Raw genomic sequence first — 14,479 nt, 5'->3', positions numbered from 1 at the left:
GCACCAAAACAATGAAAATGTCTCTCAACCAGTGGCATATGGGATTTTTAGGTGAGTGCTGATGCTGCCCTGTGATAAACAGTTCCCACTTTGTCAAAGGGAGGGGCAAAAAATAATTTGCTTGTCCATTCCCAGCGTGACTCTCCAGGGTGCTGTTGAAGAGAGGCATCTCTCAGGCACTCCACCAACATTCCGTCAAAAAAATGATCTAACATAAATCATGTAGCAGATATAGGATATGGTAGAAAGAGCATGTGGCATTTTCTGTAGCATACAGGCTGGAGATAAAATGTATGGCAATGTAATGAGACAGACACTTTCTACCTCATGCTGGGGCATGTTTTGGTCTTGCCTAGGGCGGCTGAACCGCAAGGACTGGCTGTCACACAGCCTTGGAAGGCGAATTTCGTGCTCACAGGCTGTTGGTGACATACTGACAGTACACACAACTCACACAGAGTTTATTTTACCCGACCAGGACCGGAAGAAGCAATCCGAAAAACGAGCGCAGTGGAGCAGTCATATTGCTCGATACTGCTAAGCTAACTTTGCAAGAAGAAATAAGTGACAGTGCGTGGTCTGACGGTTCCTCCCCATGCTGACATATCACCGGAGCGCGAGGGATATACACCATACTTTCAACCGTACTGACGGTCTGAAAGGTATGAAGTAGAACTTCTTGCATCACCACTTCTATTTTTATTGTATTGTTTAATGGCCTAAGAAGGAAGTAACACGATGTAACTTGCCCCTCCCCACTGAGGCAAACCTATATTTGTCCTTGACAATAATGCTTTGTTTTGCTGCTGTAAGGATGTCCAGAACGAACTTTTGTCTCCCTTCTCACAACCAATATAATTTGGAGGATCTTGTGAAACAGCTTCTCACGGTTTTCTATAGCTTTATTGAACTATTGAGTAGGCTTACCAAAGAAACATCTCACATGTGCATATTTCTCATAGGGCGTGTATGAAAGACTTTACCAGCAGCTCTGAATCCTGCGTGACGAGAACAACCTGTTGACCGGTGAGCCATTATCTTTTCCTCTTACAGGCTTTCACTTATTGGTGCCTTGTTGAGTTCAGTTTTGAATGGTCAAGTAAAATAATAAGAAATGCCAATGTACTTGTATATCTTACAGGATTCACTTTTATATATGAGGCCGTGTCCGAAATCTGTCTTGCCTACTACTTATTAAAATTACATCACCTACTGTGCCAAGTTTCCCGATAGCGATAGAATGTAGGTTTACGAGTGTTTTAACGATTCATCTTTCCTACAGCGGCCGATGCATGCGTGACATGCGTTTCTCAAAACACCACGCAGAGAGAACGGTCGCTAAGTGTGTTGTTGGAGCATGTGTCGAAACTGATAGGATCGAAAGAAGTTCTTTGATCCGCTTTCTCAATTCAAATATTTCCTTAACAATATAATTATTTCACAAAACTGACGACGAATCAGCTCCTAGAGATTAATAGGCCACCTACGGCTGCAAATGGTGGCATATTCTAATGTTTGCCCAATGACAATGTACAAAATCACCGATTTGGCACATTGTGTATATGCTACACCTCCTGAAATATATTGAGACAAATTAGTCGCCTACAAGTAGCTAAATAGAACTCGGGGGGGAATCAGCATTAACGATGCATTTAGCTGTTCTACGAGTAGTCTGGAGCAGACACTAGATTACGAGCGTTTAAATGCAACGTTAACGATGGTTTTGGTCAACAGCTCGGAGATGTAACGATCCTCCTACGAAGGTTCTAACAATTAATTTAGCCTTTAAATGCTTTTGGGAAACCGGTCCCCCAAGCCTACTAATCATACTACATAGGTTACTATTTAGAACGTTACCTCATATTTAGTAAAAACGAATTCAGTAGGCTGCGTTTAGAGGCAGCCTTAATTGTCAAAAGAATTAGACTAGTGGCAAAGAATCCGAATTGTGCTACCTGTGTAAAGGCAGCCTATGCAACAAATCAACACACTAGGCTTATCCTAACGGAGTTTATTTAGTCCGCTAGATTTATCCATACTGCGAATACACCATCTAATGCGCAATTACGTTGATTTCAGCCATTCGTTCATTTTGGAACAAAGCACCCATTTAGCTATCTGATTATCAGCTGTGGTCAAAGACAACTCTTGCTTAATTAAGTGTGCAGCGAATTCTACCAGATGAAAAGCCGAAATGAGTATGATATCCTGGCATTTAAAGCATAGCCTATTCAATTTTCGAAATTTCACATACAATCAAACTTTGTATTTTCGCATACCCAAAATGCCTACTATTTAGAACGCAAGTAGCCCATGGGTATTCGGACACAGGCCTCTGAGTGCTTTTATAATGTCATGCCCATGTTTGCTAATCTTGCCAATGAAAAAATCATTGAAGTAGTTGGCAATATCAGTGGGTTTTGTGATGATTGAGCCATCTGATTCAATGAATGATGGAGCCGAGTTTGCCTTTTCCCCAAAAATTTCATTTAAGGTGCTCCAAAGCTTTTTACTATAATTCTTTATATAATTTATTTTTGTTTCATAGTATAGTTTCTATTTATTTTGTTTAGTCACATGATTTCTCAATTGGCAGTATGTTTGCCAATCGGTTAGGCTGCCAGATTTATTTGCCATACCTTTTGCCTCATCCCTCTCAACCAAACAATTTTTAAAATCCTCATCAATCCAAGGGGATTTAACAGTTTTAAGTCATTTTTTTTCTTTTTTCCCCCACCTTTATTTAACCAGGTAAGCCAGTTGAGAACAAGTTCTCATTTACAACTGCGACCTGGCCAAGATAAAGCAAAGCAGTGCGATTTAAAAACAACAACAGTTACATATGGGGTAAACAAAACAAACTCAAAAATACTGAGACAAATTAGTCGCCTACAAGTAGCTAAATAGAACTCGGGGGGAATCAGCATTAACGATGCATTTAGCTGTTCTACGAGTAGTCTGGGGCAGGCACTAGATTACGAGCGTTTAAATGCAACGTTAACGATGGTTTTGGTCAACAGCTCGGAGATGTAACGATCCTCCTACGAAGGTTCTAACAATTAATTTAGCCTTTAAATGCTTTTGGGAAACCGATCCCCCAAGCCTACTAATCATACTACATAGGTTACTATTTAGAACGTTACCTCATATTTAGTAAAAACGAATACAGTAGGCTGCGTTTAGAGGCAGCCTTAATTGTCAAAAGAATTAGACTAGTGGCAAAGAATCCGAATTGTGCTACCTGTGTAAAGGCAGCCTATGCAACAAATCAACACACTAGGCTTATCCTAACGGAGTTTATTTAGTCCGCTAGATTTATCCATACTGCGAATACACCATCTAATGCGCAATTACGTTGATTTCAGCCATTCGTTCATTTTGGAACAGCGCACCCATTTGGCTATCTGATTATCAGCTGTGGTCAAAGACAACTCTTGCTTAATTAAGTGTGCAGCGAATTCTACCAGATGAAAAGCCGAAATGAGTATGATATCCTGGCATTTAAAGCATAGCCTATTCAATTTTCGAAATTTCACATACAATCAAACTTTGTATTTTCGCATACCCAAAATGCCTACTATTTAGAACGCAAGTAGCCCATGGGTATTCGGACACAGGCCTCTGAGTGCTTTTATAATGTCATGCCCATGTTTGCTAATCTTGCCAATGAAAAAATCATTGAAGTTGTTGGCAATATCAGTGGGTTTTGTGATGATTGAGCCATCTGATTCAATGAATGATGGAGCCGAGTTTGCCTTTTCCCCCAAAATTTCATTTAAGGTGCTCCAAAGCTTTTTACTATAATTCTTTATATAATTTATTTTTGTTTCATAGTATAGTTTCTATTTATTTTGTTTAGTCACATGATTTCTCAATTGGCAGTATGTTTGCCAATCGGTTAGGCTGCCAGACTTATTTGCCATACCTTTTGCCTCATCCCTCTCAACCAAACAATTTTTAAAATCCTCATCAATCCAAGGGGATTTAACAGTTTTAAGTCCTTTTTTTTCTTTTTTCCCCCACCTTTATTTAACCAGGTAAGCCAGTTGAGAACAAGTTCTCATTTACAACTGCGACCTGGCCAAGATAAAGCAAAGCAGTGCGATTTAAAAACAACAACAGTTACATATGGGGTAAACAAAACATAAACTCAAAAATACAACAGAAAATATATATATACAGTGTGTGCGAATGTAGTAAGTTATGGAGGTAAGGCAATAAATAGGCCATAGTGCAAAATAGTTACAATTTCGTATTAACACTGGAATGATAGATGTGCAAAAGATAATGTGCAAATAGAGATACTGGGTTGCAAATTAGCAAAATAAATAACAATATGGGAATGAGGTAGTTGGGTGGGCTAATTTCAGAATGGCTGTGTACAGGTGCAGTGATCGGTAAGCTGCTTGACAACTGATGCTTAAAGTTAGTGAGGGAGATAAGAGTCTCCAGCTTCAGAGATTTTTGCAGTTCGTTCCAGTCATTGGCAGCAGAGAACTGGAAGGAATGGCGGCCAAAGGAGGTGTTGGCTTTGGGGATGACCAGTGAGATATACCTGCTGGAGCGCAGACTACGGGTGGGTGTTGCTATGGTGACCGGTGAGCTAAGATAAGACAGGGATTTGCCTAGCAGTGATTTATAGATGACCTGGAGCCAGTGGGTTTGGCGACGAATATGTAGTGAGGGCCAGCCAACAAGAGCGTACAGGTCACAATGGTGGGTAGTATATGGAGCTTTGGTGACAAAACGGATGGCACTATGATAGACTACATCCAATTTGCTGAGTAGAGTGTTGGAGGCTATTTTATAAATGACATCGCCGAAGTCAAGGATCGGTAGGATAGTCAGTTTTACGAGGGCATGTTTGGCAGCATGAGTGAAGGAGGCTTTGTTGCGAAATAGGAAGCCGATTCTAGATCTAACTTTTGATTGGAGATGCTTAATGTGAGTCTGGAAGGAGAGTTTACAGTCTAACCAGACACCTAGGTATTTGTAGTTGTCCACATACTCTAGGTCAGACCCGCCGAGAGTAGTGATTCTAGTCGGGTGGGCGGGTGCAAGCAGCGTTCGGTTGAAGAGCATGCATTTAGTTTTACTAGTGTTTAAGAGCAGTTGGAGGCTACTGAAGGAGTGTTGTATGGCGTTGAAGCTCGTTTGGAGGTTTGTTAACACAGTGTCCAATGAAGGGCCAGATGTATACAAAATGGTGTCGTCCGCATAGAGGTGGATCCGAGTATCACCAGCAGCAAGAGCGACATCATTGATATACACAGAGAATAGAGTCGGCCTGAGAATTTAACCCTGTGGCACCCCCATAGAGACGGCCAGAGGTCCAGACAACAGGCCCTCCGATTTGACACATTGAACTCTATCTGAGAAGTAGTTGGTGAACCAGGCGAGGCAGTCATTAGAGAAACCAAGGCTATTTAGTCTGCCAATAAGAATGCGGTGATTGACAGAGTCGAAAGCCTTGGCCAGGTCGATGAAGATGGCTGCGCAGTACTGTCTTTTATCGATCGCAGTGATAATATCGTTTAGGACCTTGAGCGTGGCTGAGGTGCACCCATGACCAGCTCGGAAACCGGATTGCATAGCGGAGAAGGTACGGTGGGATTCGAAATGGTCGGTGATCTGTTTGTTAACTTGGCTTTCAAATACTTTCGAAAGGCAGGGCAGGATGGATATAGGTCTGTAACAGTTTGGATCTAGAGTGTCACCCCCTTTGAAGAGGGGGATGACCGCGGCAGCTTTCCAATCTCTGGGGATCTCAGACGTTACGAAAGAGAGGTTGAACAGGCTAGTATTTCGGCGGCTAATTTTAGAAAGAAAGGGTCCAGATTGTCTAGCCCAGCTGATTTGTAGGGGTCCAGATTTTTCAGCTCTTTCAGAACATCAGCTGTCTGAATTTGTGTGAAAGAGAAGCGGTGGGGGCATGGGCAAGTTGCAGCGGAGGGTGCAGAGCTGGTGGTCGGGGTAGTGGTAGCCAGGTGGAAGCATGGCCAGCCGTAGCAAAATGCTTGTTGAAATTCTCGATTATTGTAGATTTATCGGTGGTGACAGTGTTTCCTAGCCTCAGTGCAGTTGGGAGTAGGTGCTCTTATTTTCCATGGACTTTACAGTGTCCCAAAACATTTTGGAGTTAGTGCAAATTTCTGTTTGAAAAAGCTAGCCTTTGCTTTCCTAACTGATTGTGTATATTGGTTCCTGACTTCCCTGAAAAGTTGCATATCGCGGGGGCTGTTCGATGCTAATGCAGTACGCCACAGGATGTTTTTGTGCTGGTCAAGGGCAGTCAAGTCTGAGGAGAACCAGGGGCTATATCTATTCTTAGTTCTGCATTTTTTGAATGGGGCATGCTTATTTAAGATGGAGAGGAAAGCACTTTTAAAGAACAACCAGGCATCCTCTACTGACGGAATGAGGTCAATATCCATCCAGGATACCCGGGCCAGGTCAATTAGAAAGGCCTGCTCGCTAAAGTGTTTTAGGGAGCGTTTGACAGTGATGAGGGGTGGTTGTTTGACCGCGGACCCATTACGGATGCAGGCAATGAGGCAGTGATCGCTGAGATCCTGGTTGAAGACAGCGGAGGTGTATTTAGAGGGTACATTTGTCAGGATGATATCTATGAGGGTGCCCATGTTTACAGATTTAGGGTTGTACCTTGTAGGTTCGTTGATCATTTGTGTGAGATTGAGGGCATCTATTTTAGATTGTAGGTTGGCCGGGGTGTTAAGCATATCCCAGTTTAGGTCACCAAGCAGTATGAACTCTGAGGATAGATGGGGGGGCAATCAGTTCACATATGGTGTCCAGGGCACAGCTCAGGGCTTAGGGGGGGTCTGTAGCAAGCAGCAACAGTGAGAGACTTATTTCTGGAAAGGTGGATTTTTAGAAGTAGAAGCTCAAACAGTTTGGGCACAGACCTGGATAGTACGATAGAGCTCTGCAGGCTATCTCTACAGTAGATTGCAACCCCACCCCCAGTCTCAAATCTCTGGAAGACTGAAACAGGTTTCCCTCAAGAATGTCCCTATATTTAGCGCCATCCATCATTCCTTCAATTCTGACCAGTTTCCCAGACCCTGCCGATGGAAAAACATCCCCACAGCATGATGCTGCCACCACCATGCTTCACTGTGGGGGTGGTGTTCTCGGGGTGATGAGAGGTGTTGTGTTTGTGCCAGACCTAGCGTTTTCCTTGATGGCCAAAAAGCTACATTTTAGTCTCATCTGACCAGAGTACCTTCTTCCATATGTTTGGTGAGTCTCCCACATGCCTTTTGGCAACACCAAATGTGTTTGCTTATTTTTTTCTTTAAGCAATGGCTTTTTTCTGGCCACTCTTCCGTAAAGCCCAGCTCTGTGGCGTGTGCGGCTTAAAGTGGTCCTATAGACAGATACTCCAATCTCCGCTGTGGAGCTTTGCAGCTCCTTCAGGGTTATCTTTGGTCTCTTTGTTGCCTCTCTGATTAATGCCCTCCTTGCCTGGTCCGTGAGTTTTGGTGGGCGGCCCTCTCTTGGCAGGTTTGTTGTGGTGCCATATTCTTTCCATTTTCTAATAATGGGTTTAATGGTGCTCTGTGGGATGTTCAAAGTTTCTGATTTTTTTATAACCCAAGCCTGATCTGTACTTCTCCACAACTTTGTCCCTGACCTGTTTGGAGAGCTTCTAGGTCTTCATGGTGCCGCTTGCTTGGTGGTGCCCCTTGCTTAGTGGTGTTACAGACTCTGGGGCCTTTCAGAACAGGTGTGTGTGTGTGTGTATGTATGTGTATATGTGTGTGTGTGTGTGTGTGTGTATATGTGTATATATATATATACACACACAGTGGGGAGAACAAGTATTTGATACACTGCCGATTTTGCATGTTTTCCTACTTACAAAGCATGTAGAGGTCTGTAATAAGGACACTTCAACTGTGAGAGATGGAATCTAAAACAAAAATCCAGAAAATCACATTGTATGATTTTTAAGTAATTAATTTGCATTTTATTGTGTATGTTAGGGCCTTGTCATGTTTAAACTAAACATGAGTGTGTGTGTGCAAGACAGGGGAGTGAGTGATTGGTTGGAATATTATGTGCATAATAAAAGTCGAGGTTATCCGCCCTCAGAGACAAAGGAAGTGGGCGTGGAGTGATAAAGAGCCGGAAACTGAAGAGGGAGGTGATTTAGAGCTAGAAGAGTTGGGAATGATGGTGTATATAATGTGACGTGAGAGAGAGAGAGAACGGGGTGCCACTGCAGACTGGTATCGGCTTTGTTGAACCTTTAATAAAGTAATTTCTTGATGCAACAAAAACACTGTAAGACCTTATTTGTAATAAAGTATAGTGGTTATTTTCCACAACAAGAGCAAAGGGGGTGAATACATATGCACGCACCACTTTTCCGTTATTTATTTTTTTGAATTCTTTGAAACTAGTTATTTTTTTCATTTCACTTCACCAATTTGGACTATTTTGTGTGTGTCCATTACATGAAATCCAAATAAAAATCAATTTAAATTACAGGTTGTAATGCAATAAAATAGGAAAAATGCCAAGGGAGTTGAATACTTTTTCAAGACACTGTATCCAGATGATGCGGCGTACTATTTTGCACAATATCACTGTCGGTGTGATCAAGGCGTAAGTGTGTTAGACCACTGTTTGCACTCCCGTGTCGCTTTACACACATCTCTGCTAAACAGAATGAAGATGTTTCTGTCTCTCTGACCGCCGAAAATGTCATAGTTGAATATAAAGCCTAAAAAGTTTGCAACGTTATAAACAAGCGAAGCAAGGATACATAAAAAAAAAAAAAAAACAGAACCATATTATTTGATCGCTAGCTAGATTATTAGACTAAATATTGACATCACTTCATGTATGTGCAATCGATAGACCTACCTAGTGTTAGGCTACATGTGAGTCGCTTCAATATTTGTATCTATTAGGCCAGCTATAGCCTACTATTATCTAAAACGCACGCATTTCACTGTAGACTAACAAATAATCTAAAGGTCAACATATTAGATCTATGGCAACGTCGCTTCACTTGTTAATTATTTACATTGTTTAATTGTAGAATATCTGTTGGCCTACTTCACGCTCAATTCTTGCCTGCCATTATGCTACAATTATTTGTTGCGCAATTACAAAAACCATTGACATCATATCCTATTTTTAAGTCAGATTTATATTTTCTATAGGGAAGAGAGAACAAGCCACTTTGGCTTTATTTGTTCTTGGTCAAATGTTTGAGTATGTAAATTGTGCATAATTCAGTTTGTGTAAAACAAACTGAATTATGCACAATTTACATACTCAAACATTGCATAGAAAATAGTATGAGAACGCAGAATACGTAACACATGGCAAACATACAGTACTTAAATAAAATAATAGTCTATAGAACATTTATTCTCTTGATGGGAAAAATGTGTTGCGTAAAAAAAGATGACTTTGAATAGCCATGAATCATTTAAGGTCTACAGCGAGCTCTTTAGCCTATATTCTGGAATAATTTTCAGCACAGGACATCTCTTCTAATGACACAGTTAAGTTTCACTTTGTAACGAGTGAACTGCGTGGTGTTTTGAGAAACGGGTGTGACATCTTCGGCCGTTTTTTATTTTTTACACGGCCTAGGTTGGGAAAGGAAGAGGGTATGAGATCACTTGTTTTAAAGTACACCTCACCCACCATTGTGAGAAAAAAAATACATGTATTTCCAACAGGTTGTGCTGAAATAAACTTCAACACAATCCTGAGGTAGCCAGGTACACGTTTCCTCGTTGGAAATGGAAACAATCAGAATTTTGGACTGGATAGTTTTTTTTTGCCATATTAAGATCACTTTATTGATCAATTGTACACAAGGTCCAACCGAAATTTGACTTACGCTTTTAACCTAACCCCTCCAAAATATGTATGTAGTGTATGTATGGACAGTGTTTGTGTGTTTTGGAGAGGTGCGGGGGGCTGCCACACTGGGTGCCCAGGGAGAGGTTGTTGTGGGGGGTTAAGGGCACAACGGCAGGCAATTGCATCTAGGATTTGATACCAGCAGCCCTTCGGTCAGACCCGGAATTCGAACTGGATCGCCTCTAACCGCTAGGTTACCTGCCGCTCCTGGGTATTAGCTCTTTATCGCTTTCATGAGAGAGTTGTCTTTTGGGTACAGGATGAAAGCAAATATATTAAATAATGTAAATATAATATACTTGTTTCATCTGCACCAGCTTCTCTTCTACTTTCTCTCTGTACACAAAAGCTGTTTAATAACAGTTAAACAAAAGTCTTAATTTAGTTGCATTTCTTTGAGTGTGATAGTAATAGTGTGAATGTAATACTGTTGTTCTTTTGCTCTTTACAGGAGCCAAAATGCTGTCTAGTACATTCCTCACTGGACCTTTGCGTATCGTCCTGGTGGGGATCCTCTGTTTAGGGGGATTTGTGACACTGTTTTTAATGTATAACAAATCCGCTCCATCTCTGGACTGTCCTCCCCTGCCTGCTTTCCCACCTCAGTACTCCGAGCGACCTCAGGACCAGCAGCTCAACTTGTCTAAGAAGCAGACAGGACCAGACAAGCCCATCATGCTGTTGTGGTTCTGGCCTGAAAACCGCAGGTTTGATTTTAGAGATTGCGCCACTTTCTTCAACATTGATGGCTGCCTATTGACAGATGACAGGTCTCTATACAACAAGGCAGACGGGGTGCTCATCTTTCACAAATCCATCAACCACGATTTATCCAACTTGCCTCCATCACCTCGACCACCATTCCAGAAGTGGATCTGGTACCATGTGGAATCACCTACAAACACAATTAGGATACCTGGTCTAGAGAACCTTTTCAACTTGACCTTGAGTTATAGGGAAGACGCAGACATCCCTGTGCGTTGGCGCTTAACTGCAAGGAAAGGCCAGGGTGAGGACTTTGTGCTGCCCAAGAAGGATAAATTAGTTTGCTGGATTGTGAGTAACAATAACCCTGCAACTGGAACAGGGGTAAGGTATAGCTATTACAGAGAACTTGTCAAACATATTAAGGTGGACATCTTTGGAACAGCCTTTGGAAGATTCTTGAGATATGAGGGACTACTACTCAACACTCTCCAGCTGTAAGTTCTACCTCTCCTTTGAGAACTCAGTCCACAGAGACTACATCACTGAGAAGCTTAACGGACCACTTGCAGCAGGAACTGTGCCAGTAGTATTGGGCCCACCGAGACAGAACTATGAGGACTTTGTCCCAGGAGATTCCTTCATCCATGTTAATGACTTTCCCAATGCAAAAGCCCTGGCTGAATTCCTCCTGAAGTTGGACAAGGATGAGGAGGCATATCTGCACTACTTTCAGTGGCGTAGAAACTTTTTTGCTCAGCAACATCTAATTCAACTGAGTCAAGAGTTCATCCAAGCTATTTGTTATGCCTGTGACCATGTAGGCAAACATAAGGAGTACAGAGTTGTTCACGATATTTACAAGTGGCATTTTGGTTAATCAGTCAGTTACATCCTCCTCCGTGTATATCTATTACCACCATATGATCCTCTTAAAGTACCATGTTCCAGGATCTAATTTAGTCACACCCACCATAGCAATGTTCACACAGTACCTTTTATGACCTATTACCTGTTTACACACTACCTGCAGGAGAAGTGTACCTGGTTGTTGACCTGTAGTAGCTAGGTTATTTGCCCGGTGTCATGTAAAACTTTTTTTTTTACATGACACCCGGAACCATTCAGGATCTTATCTCTGACTATGCAACAACATAACATCTGCACTATTTTTTGTCTGAAATATTACTTGTATGTTATTTTAAAAGATGTTTTACAAATGTTTGAGCTTAAATAATTACGTAATAAAGTGATCAATGTAATGAAAATTGTCCTTGAAATGAGACAGTCCCACATCATCATCAGAGACTTGAAACTAAGTTTGACTTGAAGAGCAGCTACAGTGTACTATAAAACATCCTCTAAAGGGCTATGCCTCTTTTTCTAGGTTGTGAAGGTGGTTACCCCTGGAGGTAAATGGAAATGGTGTTTTGTGTTAAAGGTCAAATGAAGCTTTTAGTATCTCTATCTAATCATTTCTGGTTAACAATTAACCTTTTACTGCAGTGGCCTAAATCGGGTTCTTAAACAAATCTACTTTGAAACCAAAGTATAAACCTCCCACATGGTTATGGGCAACAAAAAAAAAAGAGACACCTGTGCCATGTCAAACATGCATCATAGAAGACTGAAATATAACAAAACTGTTTGACATAGCCACACTGGATTTTCTGCGTAAAAAAAAAAAAACACGTTTAATTATGAAAAATATTAATACAATTCCACCAATGAGGGTGTTTATTTTTGACCATTTTCATTTAAAACAAACACAGATTCTTAGCAAAGAGCAATTTCTCAAGCAAGGGAAAACTGAAAACTAGCTGTTATTGGCAGAGAGGGTTGGAACCCTTTCTTATTGGTCTTTTAGCTAATTTACCGCCTTGTGATGTCACCAGGCAGACCAAAACTCCATCCCACCAAAACAGGCTGATATTTCAGGCGGTCTTTTCAAACAGCTCTTACACTAAAAGGGCATTAACATCATTTAAAAATGTTTACAGTATTATTCCAACCTCGGTGTGAAAATATATACACTACCAGTCAAAAGTTTGGACACACCTACTCAATCAAGGGTTTTTCTTTATTTTTATTATATTTACATTGAGGAATAATAGTGAAGACATCAAAACTATGAAATTACACATGGAATCATGTAGTAACCAAATAGCCACCCTTTGCCTTGATGACTGCTTTGCACACTCTTGGCATTCTCTCAACGAGCTTCATGTGATAGTCACTTGGAATGCATTTCAATTAACAGGTGTGCCTTCTTAAAAGTTAATTTGTGGAATTTATTTCCTTCTTAATGTGTTTGAGCCAATCAGGTAGGGGGGGACAAGGTAGGGGGGGTATACAGAAGATAGCCCTACTTGGTAAAAAAAACCAAGTCCATATTATGGCAAGGACAGCTCAAATAAGCAAAGAGAAACGACAGTCCATCATTCCTTTAAGACATGAAGGTCAGTCAATCCGGAACATTTCAAGAACTTTGAAAGTTTCTTCAAGTGCAGTCGCAAAAACCATCAAGCGCTATGATGAAACTGGCTCTCATGAGGACCGCCACAGGATTGGAAGACGCAGAGTTACCTCTGCTGCAGAGGATAAGATCATTAGAGTTATCAGCCTCAGAAATTGCAGCCCAAATAAATGCTTCACAGAGTTTAAGTAACAGACACATCTCAACATCAACTGTTCAGAGGGGACTGAGTGAATCAGGCCTTCATGGTCGAATTGCTGCAAAGAAACCACTAAAGGACACCAATAAGAAGAAGAGACTTGCTTGGGCCAAGAAACATGAGAAATGGACATTAGACAGTTGGAAATGTGTCCTTTGGTCTGGAGTCCAAATTGGAGAGTTTTGGTTCCAACCGCCATGTCTTTGTGAGACGCGGTGTGGGTGAACGGATGATCTCTGCATGTGTATTTCCCACCGTAAAGCATGGAGGAGGAGGTGTTATGGTGTGGGGGTGCTTTGCTGGTGACACTGTGATACGCCATCACATCTGGTTTGGGCTTAGTTGGACTATCATTTGTTTTTCACCATATGTGTTATTTCATAGTTTTGATGTCTTCAATATTATTCTACAATGTAGAAAATAGTAAAAATAAAGAAAAACCCTTGAATGAGTAGGTGTGTCCAAACTTTTGACTGGTACTGTATATAATACAACAGAAAATCACATTTTTGACTGCACTGAGTCTTTTTAATGTGTTTTTCACAGTCTATGCCATATGAAAATAAACTAGAAATAATACATGTTATTTTATTTAATTAATTCCTCAATATTTACATGTATATACTACTTCTCTCCCCATCCCAGTATATTACCAAATCACATTTTATTTGTCACATGCTTCATATACAACGGGTGTAGACTAAAAGTGAAATGCTTACGATTCTGTATCCTATTACCCTTCATGGAGTTCTGGGAGCTTCATGATTCAAGAAAAGGGTTTTGGAGATTCTATATAAAACCTTTTAGGAGAGTCACTTATGAAGCAAGCGATATAACCCTTTTCGTTTTTTCTTAAGAGTGTACTAAATGTTTGGCACTTACAAATGTCAAACCTTGTGTTGACAAATGCGGCCATGTAACTTTGGGTGACTGCCATAACTTTCCTGGTCGTAGAGCTGGATGTTTTTCAAGAACTGCTAATAGCATCCCTCTGTAGCCTTGTACCCAGGTCCTGTGAGAATCCCAAATGAGGCCCTAGGCACTAGTGTAGATCTGAGAGGATTGAATAGGGGTAACCGACATGAACTTTGTTACAAATTCAAAGTTGCATTTTGTTCTGAAATCCTTACTCTATGATAGTATGGCTAAAGCAATAGTGTTATTTTGGCGTTAAAGTTGTCTGGAAT

At 41.0% G+C, this 14,479-nt stretch overlaps 1 pseudogene; it reads left to right on the top strand.

Moving 5' to 3' along the window:
- Window positions 1-712: 712 nt before the first annotated feature.
- Window positions 713-11,887, top strand: LOC121548597 (annotated as a pseudogene).
- The last annotated feature ends 2,592 nt before the right edge of the window (window positions 11,888-14,479 follow it).

Source organism: Coregonus clupeaformis, chromosome 33 (genome assembly GCF_020615455.1).
Source record: "Coregonus clupeaformis isolate EN_2021a chromosome 33, ASM2061545v1, whole genome shotgun sequence".
Lineage (NCBI taxonomy): Eukaryota > Metazoa > Chordata > Actinopteri > Salmoniformes > Salmonidae > Coregonus > Coregonus clupeaformis.
The sequence above is the reverse complement of the archived record's forward strand: the minus strand, read 5'-3'. Positions and strand labels throughout refer to the sequence as shown.